The following is an 8,369-nucleotide window of genomic DNA, read 5'->3' on the forward strand; positions in this document are numbered from 1 at the left end:
ATGATCTTTCCCATAGTCAGAACTAGGATTTGGGTGGTGATACCAAGATGTGCTCATACCATGGAAGGCCGGGGAAGGAGTCTAGGTAGAAGTTGGGAAGACTGGGGATTAGGACATCAGAAGAAGGCAATTTTGCTGACTGGGACATCAGCTCCCCCTCTCCTTTTTTCCTTCCACTCTCCTTCCTCCTACTAAACTGTGATTCAGCCATCAGGTTCAATTTACCACCTGCAGATGCAAGTTTATTGAGGACCAAACCGTTGGAACATTCTGTCATATAAGTGTTTTAACTGGTACCTTGTGAGTAGTAAATTCTATCAGTTCTTTCTTAGTTGCATTAGCTGAATTCTGCTTGCTCTGCTTTTTTCATCCTAAATATATTATATCCCTCCACTGTCCAATTTCCTTTTTCTTTAATCCTCTTTACCCAGAATTACTGCCCTAAGTACAAAGCCCTTTCAAAATTTCATGTTAGTTTAGCTCAATCTATTTTTTCTCAGTTTCAACCAATCACCATCCACTCTTCTAGTATCCTCATCCATTGTGACCTTTGGAACTTCCATTTTGTTGTGAACAAGATGTTCTACCTCCTTGGAAAAGTACTTTGCCTTAAGCTCTCCCTCTGCTTTCTTGAAATAATTGATTATTCTTATGATTCTCTTTAGTGAATTCATTTTCTCTACTCTTCTTAAAATAGCAGGTTATGTGAATGCAATTTGCATTCTTTTAAAGGTCTCTTTCAGATCAATGTTTTGCTTCTGTGAAAGAAGGAGATAAGCCACGACCAGTGGTTCCCAAATGTTTTTGGCCTACCGCCCCTTTTCCAGAAAAAATATTACTTAGCCCCCTGGAAATTAATTTTTTAAAATTTTAATAGCAATTAATAGGAAAGATAAATGCACCTGTGGCCATCACCGCTTCCCTGGATCGCTGTAGCACCCACCAGGGGGCAGTAGCGCCCACTTTGGGAATCACTGCACTAGACCATAAGCAGAGAGTTGTTAGTCATTTCTTTGCTTACACTTAGGAGCTGTGTGAGCCTGTACAAGTCACATGACCTGTAGCTACCTCAGTTTCTTCACCTGCAAAATGGGAACAATACTATCACTGACCTCTCTGTGTTGTATGGATAAATAAGATAATATTTATAAAGGCCCTCCTAATTTTGAACAGCCATATAAATGCTGCCTACCATTAATTTATTTCAATTTTTATTTAAAATATTTTTTCATGGTTATATGATTCACCTCTCTTCCTTCTCCCCTCCCAGAGTTGACAAGCAATTCCATGGGGTTAATCATGTATCATTGTTCAAAACCTATTTCTATGTTATTCATATTTGCAGTAGAGTGATCTTTTAACACCAAAACTCTAATCATATCCCCATCAAACCATATGATCAGTCACATGCTTTTCTTCTGCATTTCTTCTCCCACAGTTCTTTCTGGATGTGGATAGCGTTCTTTTTCATAAGTCCCTCAGAATTGTCCTGGGTCATTGCATTGCTGCTAGTAGAGAAGTCTACTACATTCAACTGTGCCACAATGTATCAGTCTGTGTACAATGTTCTTCTGGTTCTGCTCCTTTTGCTCTGAATCAATTCCTGGACGTCTTTCCAGTTCACATGGAATTCCTCCAGTTTATCATTCCTTTTAGCACAATAGTATTCCATCATCATCAAAGACCACAAATGGTTTAGCCATTCCCCAATCAAGGGACACCCCTCATTTTCCAATTTTTCGCCACCACAAAGAATGTGGCTATATATATTTTTGTACAAGTTTTTTTCTTTAGTATCACTTTGGGGTACAAAACCCAGCAGTGGTATAGCCAGATCATAGGGCAGGCATTCTTTTAAAGCCCTTTGAGCAAAATTCCAAATTGCCTTCCAGAATGGTTAGACAAATCCACAACTCCACAAGCAGTGTATTAATGTCTCAATTTTGCCACATCCCCTCCAACATTTATCACTTTCCTTTGCTGTCATCATATTGGCCAGTCTGCTAGGTGTGAGGTGGTACCTTTGAGTTGTTTTTATTTGCATTTCTCTAATCAGGAGGGGTTTAGAACACTTTTTCATGTGCTTACCAATAGTTTTGATTTTTTCATATGAAAACTACCTATTTGTATCCCTTGACCATTTGTCGACAGGGAAATGGCTTGATTTTTTTTTTTTTTGTAAATTTTACTTAGTTCCTTATATATTTGGGAAATTAAACCTTTGTCAGAGAATTTTGTTATAAAAATGTTCTCCCAATTTGTTGCTTTCCTTTTAATTTTGGTTGAATTGGTTTTTTGTACTAAAACTTTTTTATTTGATATAATCAAAGTCATTCACTTTATATTGTGTAATGTTCTCTATCTCTTGTTTGGTGTTAAATTCCTTACTTTCTTACAGATTTAAAAGGTATACTATTTTATGTTTCCCTAAATAATTTGTGATTTCAATTTTTATATTTAAGTCATTTAGTAATTTTGAATTTATCTTGATACAGGTTGTAAGATGTTTATCTAAATGTAATACTGTTTTCCAATTTTCTCAACAGTTTTTGTCAAATAGTGAATTCTTGTCCCAAAAGCTGGGATCTATGGGTTTATCAAATATTAGCTTGCTGAGTTCATTTACCCCTAGTCTATTCCACTGATCCTCTCTTCTGTCTCTTAGCCAGTACCATATTGTTTTGATGACCACTGCTTTATCATACAGTTTTAAGATCTGGTACTTCTAGGCCCTCATCCTTCACATTTTTTTTTTCATTATTTCCCTTGATATTCTTGATTTTTTGTTCTTCAAAATAAACTTTGTTATAACTTTTTTCTAATTCTATAAAAAGTTTTTTGGTAGTTTGATAGGTATGGCACTGAATAAGTAATTAATTTGGGTAGGACTGCCATTTATATTATGTTAGCTCATTCTACCCATGAATAATTAACATTTTTCCAATTATTTAGATCTAGTTTTAATTGTGTGAAATGTATTTTGTAGTTGTGTTCATATAATTCCTATGTTTGTCTTGGTAGTTAGATTCCTGAATATTTTATATTGTCTAGTGATTTTCATTGCAGTTTCTCTTTTGTAAGGATGGGATTTGTACAAGGGGATGGGACAAAAGGAGGCAGAGAAAGCAGTTGCTGACAGTTGCTGACAGCTGAGACCCGAGAGAATTTTGGGAGATTCTCCAGAGAAGAGAGGGAGAGGAGAGGTCTTCAGGCGGAGGACGGGGAAGAGGGAGGAGGACAACCCAGCTCAGATCCAGTCCTGAGGGCTTCCTGAGGATCTTTCTTTGGAAATTGAAACCCTGATTCCCTGATCAAAGCCATTCCATCGTATCTCACCCAACAAGACTTTATCCATCAAGTAAGCTAAGTTTGGACTCTGTTTTGGGAGCCATCTCTTAGTCTCCACCCATTCCTAACCTTTCAGAGGGACCCTTTTTCAGTCAAACCTTACAATTATAGGAAAGGACAGAAATAGAGAAACAGAAGGAGAAAAAGTGAGGGGAGGAGCTTAGGTGTGGGAACCATTAGGGTTCCTACCCAAGTGACAGACCCCATAGCAATAGCATAGAGGGCACCCCCAAATCCATCTGCCCTTCACCCCTTTCCCCAATCCCTGAATTGCGAATAAGCTATTCATCAGTCAGATAGCATTCCAGAGTGTCTGAGAGACCACAAGGGAGAGGGGAACCATAGCTTGTTCTGGCTGCCTCCATCTTGAAGCCAGACCCCCTCACTGTGAAATTAACTGATCAGGAGGAAGTTTGTGTGAATCCCATCCTTATTCAGGTTCAGATTGGGGTACCACATACCTAGTCTTATAGGGAAGACTTGCCCCTAACTCCTGTGGGGCAGCATGACTATCCAGGTCACCCAGTTTTGGGGTGACACTCCCTTAAAGCCTCCTAGTGTATATTTGGCCCCAAGGAAGAGCTGGAAGAGAGACTCACCATCCTGACTTTCTCTGTCTCCCTTCTATCAAACATTCACTTGTTGGCTTTTTTTATTTTTAAAGTTTGTAACTCCTGCTGCTGAGTTTTTTTGGAAATATACAGAAATGCTGATGATTTGTGTGAGTTTATCTTGTACCCTACAACTTTGCTAAAGTTGTTAGTTATTTACATTAGCCTTTTAGTTAATTTTCTGAGATTCGTTATGTATACCATCATATCATCTGCAAAGAGTGATAGTTTAGACTCCTTGTTGCCTACTTTAATCCATTCAATTCCTTTTTCTTCTCTAATTGCTACTGCTAGCATTTCTAGGACAATATTAAATAATAGAGGTGATAACGGGCATCCTTGCTTACTCCTGTTCTTATTGGGAAGGCTTCTAAGTTGTCTTCATTGCAGATGATGCTTACTGGTGGTTTTAAATATATACTGGTTATTATTTTGAAGAATGTTGCTTCTATTCCTACACTTTCTAGTGTTTTTCAGTAGGAATGGGTGTTGTATTTTTTCAAAGGCTTTTTTTGCATCTATGGAGATAATCATGTGATTTCTGTTGATTTGATTATTGATATGGTCAATTATGTGAATGGTTTTCCAAATATGAAGCCAACCTTGCATTCCTGGTATAAATCCCACCTGGTCATAGTGAATAATCCTTGTGATAACTTGTAGTCTTTTTGCTAGTATTTTTTTTAAGATTTATGCATCTCTGTTCATTAAGGAGATTGGTCTGTAGTTTTCTTTCTCTGTTTTTGGTCTGCCTGGCTTTGGATCAGTAACATCTTTGTGTCATAAAAAGAATTTGGTAAGACTCCTTTTCTTATTTTGTCAAATAATTTGTATAGTACTGGAATTAGTTGTTCTTTAAATGTTCGCTAGAATGCACTTGTGAATACATTTGGCCCTGGGGATTTTTTCCTAGGAATTTCCTAAATGGCTTATTCAATTTCTTTTTCTGAGATGGGATTATTTAAGTATTCTATTTCCTCTTTTGTTAATCAAGGCAATTCCTATTTTTGTAAATACTCACCCATTTCACCTACATTGTCATATCTATTGCCATATAAAGGGACAAAATACTTTTTAATAATTACCTTAATTTATTCTTTATTAGAGGTGAGATCAACCTTTTCATCTCTAATATTGTTAATTTGCTTCTCTTCTTTCTTTTTTTTAAATTAGATTAACCAGTACTTCATCTTTTTTTTCAAAGTGCCAGCTCCTAGTCTTATTTACTAATTTAATAATTCTTTTAATTTCAATTGTATTAATTTCTCCTTTAATTTTTAGGATTTCAAATTTAGTTTTCATCTGGAGATTTTTCATTTGTTCTTTTACTAATTTTTTAAGTTGCAAGCCCAATTAATTAATCTCCTCCTTCTCAATTTTGTTATAATAGGCACTCAGAGATATAAATTTTCCCCTGAGTACTGCTTTGGCTATATCCAATAGGTTTTGATATGTGGTCTCCTCATTGTCATTCTCTTTAATGAAGTTTGTAATTGTTTCTATGATATCTTTTTTGACCCACCAGTTTTCAAGAATTAGATTATTTAGTTTCCAATTACTTTTAAATTTGCCTTTCCATGGCAAATGGTTATAATGGTTATAATTACATGGTTATAATTTTAACTGTATTATGTTCTGAAAAAGTTCCATTTATTATTCCTGTTTTTCTGTATTTGTTTGCAATATTTCTATGCCCTTACTCCTGAGAGGAAGGTATATTCCTTTTTATTCCTATTCAGTTTTCTCCAGATAGCTATTAACTCAAATTTTTCTAGCTTTTCATTCACTTCCCTTACTTCTTTCTTATTTATTTTTTCATTCAATTTATCTAGTTCTGAAAGAGGAAGGTTGAGATCCCTCACTAGTATGCTCTTACTATCTATTTCCTCCTTGAGCTTCATTAATTTTTCCTTTAGAAATCTAGATGCTATGTCATTTGGTACATAAATGTTTAGTAATGATATCACTTCATTATTTATAGTACCATTTAACAGAATGTAATTTCCTTCCTCATCTCTTAATTAGATCAATTTCTACTTTAGCTTTGTTTGATGTCATGATTGCTACTCCTGTTTTTTTTTAGTTTAGTTGATGCATAATAAATTCTGCTCCTACCTTTTACCTTGAATCTGTCTCACCCTGCCTTAACTATGTTTCTTGTAAACAACATATGGTAGGATTCTGATTTTTAATCCCTTGTGCTATCCACTTCTGTTTTATGGGTGAGTTCATCCCATTTGCATTCAGCATTATGATTACTATTTATGTATTGCTCTCCATCATATTATCCCCTTTAAATCCTGCTATATTCTCCTTCTCTCTGTTCCTCATTAGCAGTATTTTTCTTTTTGTCACACATTCTCTCTTCCCCCTCTCTCTTCCCTTGTCTTATTCCCCTTCTATTTCTCTGTGGGGTAAGATAAAATTCTACACCCCGCTGAGTATAGAATATTACCCTCTCTGAAGCAGTTATGAGCAGAGTAAAGTTTAAGCATTGCCTGTCACCACCCTTAACCTCCCCTTTCTGTTATGATTTTCATGCCAATTTATGTTATATAATTTGCTCCATTCTTTCTCTCCCTTCCCTTATCTCTCAGTGCAACCCTATCTTTTAGCCCTTGATTTATTTCCTTTTGTCAATTGGCCCATTTCTTCTTGTATCATTTTCATTTCTTTTTCCTACTTTTCCTCTGCCTCTCTTAATTCATTTTTTTAAAACCCTTGTACTTCGGTGTATTGTCTCATAGGTGGAAGATTGGTAAGGGTGGGCAATGGGGGTCAAGTGACTTGCCCAGGGTCACACAGCTGGGAAGTGGCTGAGCCCAGGTTTGAACCTAGGACCTCCTGTCTCTAGGCCTGACTCTCACTCCATTGAGCTACCCAGCTGCCCCTCTTAATTCATTTTTGAAGTCTTTTTTGAGTTCTTCCAGAATCTGTGTTCAATCCATATTTTCTTTTGGACTTTGTATGTTATTTCCTTTGTTTTCACTCCCCTTCTGTATTTGTACCTTTCTCTTTGTATCCATAAAAATTCTTTAGCATTAGGTGCGGGAAGCCAATAAGAGACTAGATAAACATCTGAGACTCCTCTTTTGACCCCTTTTGTGATCCTTGTGATTTCTTCTTGAAAAGTATTGTGGCTTTATTGAAAAGCTTTAAGTTTCTAGCAAACCTGAATTTAAGAGGTTAACACTCTTTCCCTTTGGCCAGGAATGCAGCTGCCTGGTACAGCCAAAGCTAAAACCTTAGCAGGGACATTTTGCCCAGATTTAAAGTAAACTAATGGGTCTCAAAAATATTGTTTAATGCCATCAAGGCTTAGAAGTTCAGGGGCTTTCCGTCCTACCAAAATGCTGCAGACTTCGCTTAATGATAACAAATATAGTTGATAGTTTAGCATAGGTTTTATCTACACCTTGAAATGTCTAAGGCTTTTGTATTGTCTATCTTAAAAATACATCTCTGTGTAGTTGTGGGAAACTATCCTCGTGCTTTTGGGTGAAAGGGAGTTTGAATTTCTTATATAATAAACTTGTGACTCAATGGCACTTCAGAGAAGTAGCTATGAGTTAACAATCAAGACTGTCTCCTATGTCCTGTTATTTCCTTATCAACTAAGCTGTCCTTATCAGATCATCAGAGATGATAAATAGATTTCAAGAATTAGGTGCTTTTTTGTTGTTTGCTCATTTTCCCTACCTAATTATAGGTAGCTTTTGGGAATGATACGATGGTATTAGAGCCCCTTCCCCCTGCTGATTCAATTGAACCTTGAGATGCTAATAGTTTAAAGACTTGCCTCAGGCTTAGGTGTAAACTTTTAATCTCACTCTGATCTTGATCAGATTAGGGGCTGTGTACTTGATCTACTCAGGCACACTCTTGATTGTCCTGTCTTGGAACTCTACCCTGAGCTTTTGGCAAAAAGATCAGTACTTAGTACTTAGTACTGTCAACCACCCCAAAGTGTGAACTAAGTCTTTATATCAATCCCAGACTAGGATTCCCTGGGCTAGGGCCTGGACTTCTCCATAGGTTTGAAATTTCAAGGGGATTTGGGTTGGTTTGTCCCACTATTTGCCCAGGCAGGATCTCAGGATCTGGATATTGGCTTGAACATAGGTCAACAGAACCTTGGTCAGCAGATATGGGGTTGGGGATGTGACTTGCTCTTGGCTTGCTCTTCCCACCTTCTACAGCTTCTTGCTGGCTCTGCTCTCCTCTTACCCCTGTGTCTCAGATGCTCTTTGCCTATCTTTAGGATTTTCTTTTCTTGAAAGTTGTTTCATTCTGTCTCCTTTCTAGTTCCTTCACTCCTATATTCATTTTGTGGAGATATGTTAGTCTTGGTTGGAGAAGACTCTCATTGTGGTATGGAACTGCTCTGGATTGCTCTGTCATCTTGGCTTC

The sequence above is a fragment of the Gracilinanus agilis genome, chromosome 3, assembly GCF_016433145.1.
Source record: "Gracilinanus agilis isolate LMUSP501 chromosome 3, AgileGrace, whole genome shotgun sequence".
Taxonomy (NCBI): domain Eukaryota; kingdom Metazoa; phylum Chordata; class Mammalia; order Didelphimorphia; family Didelphidae; genus Gracilinanus; species Gracilinanus agilis.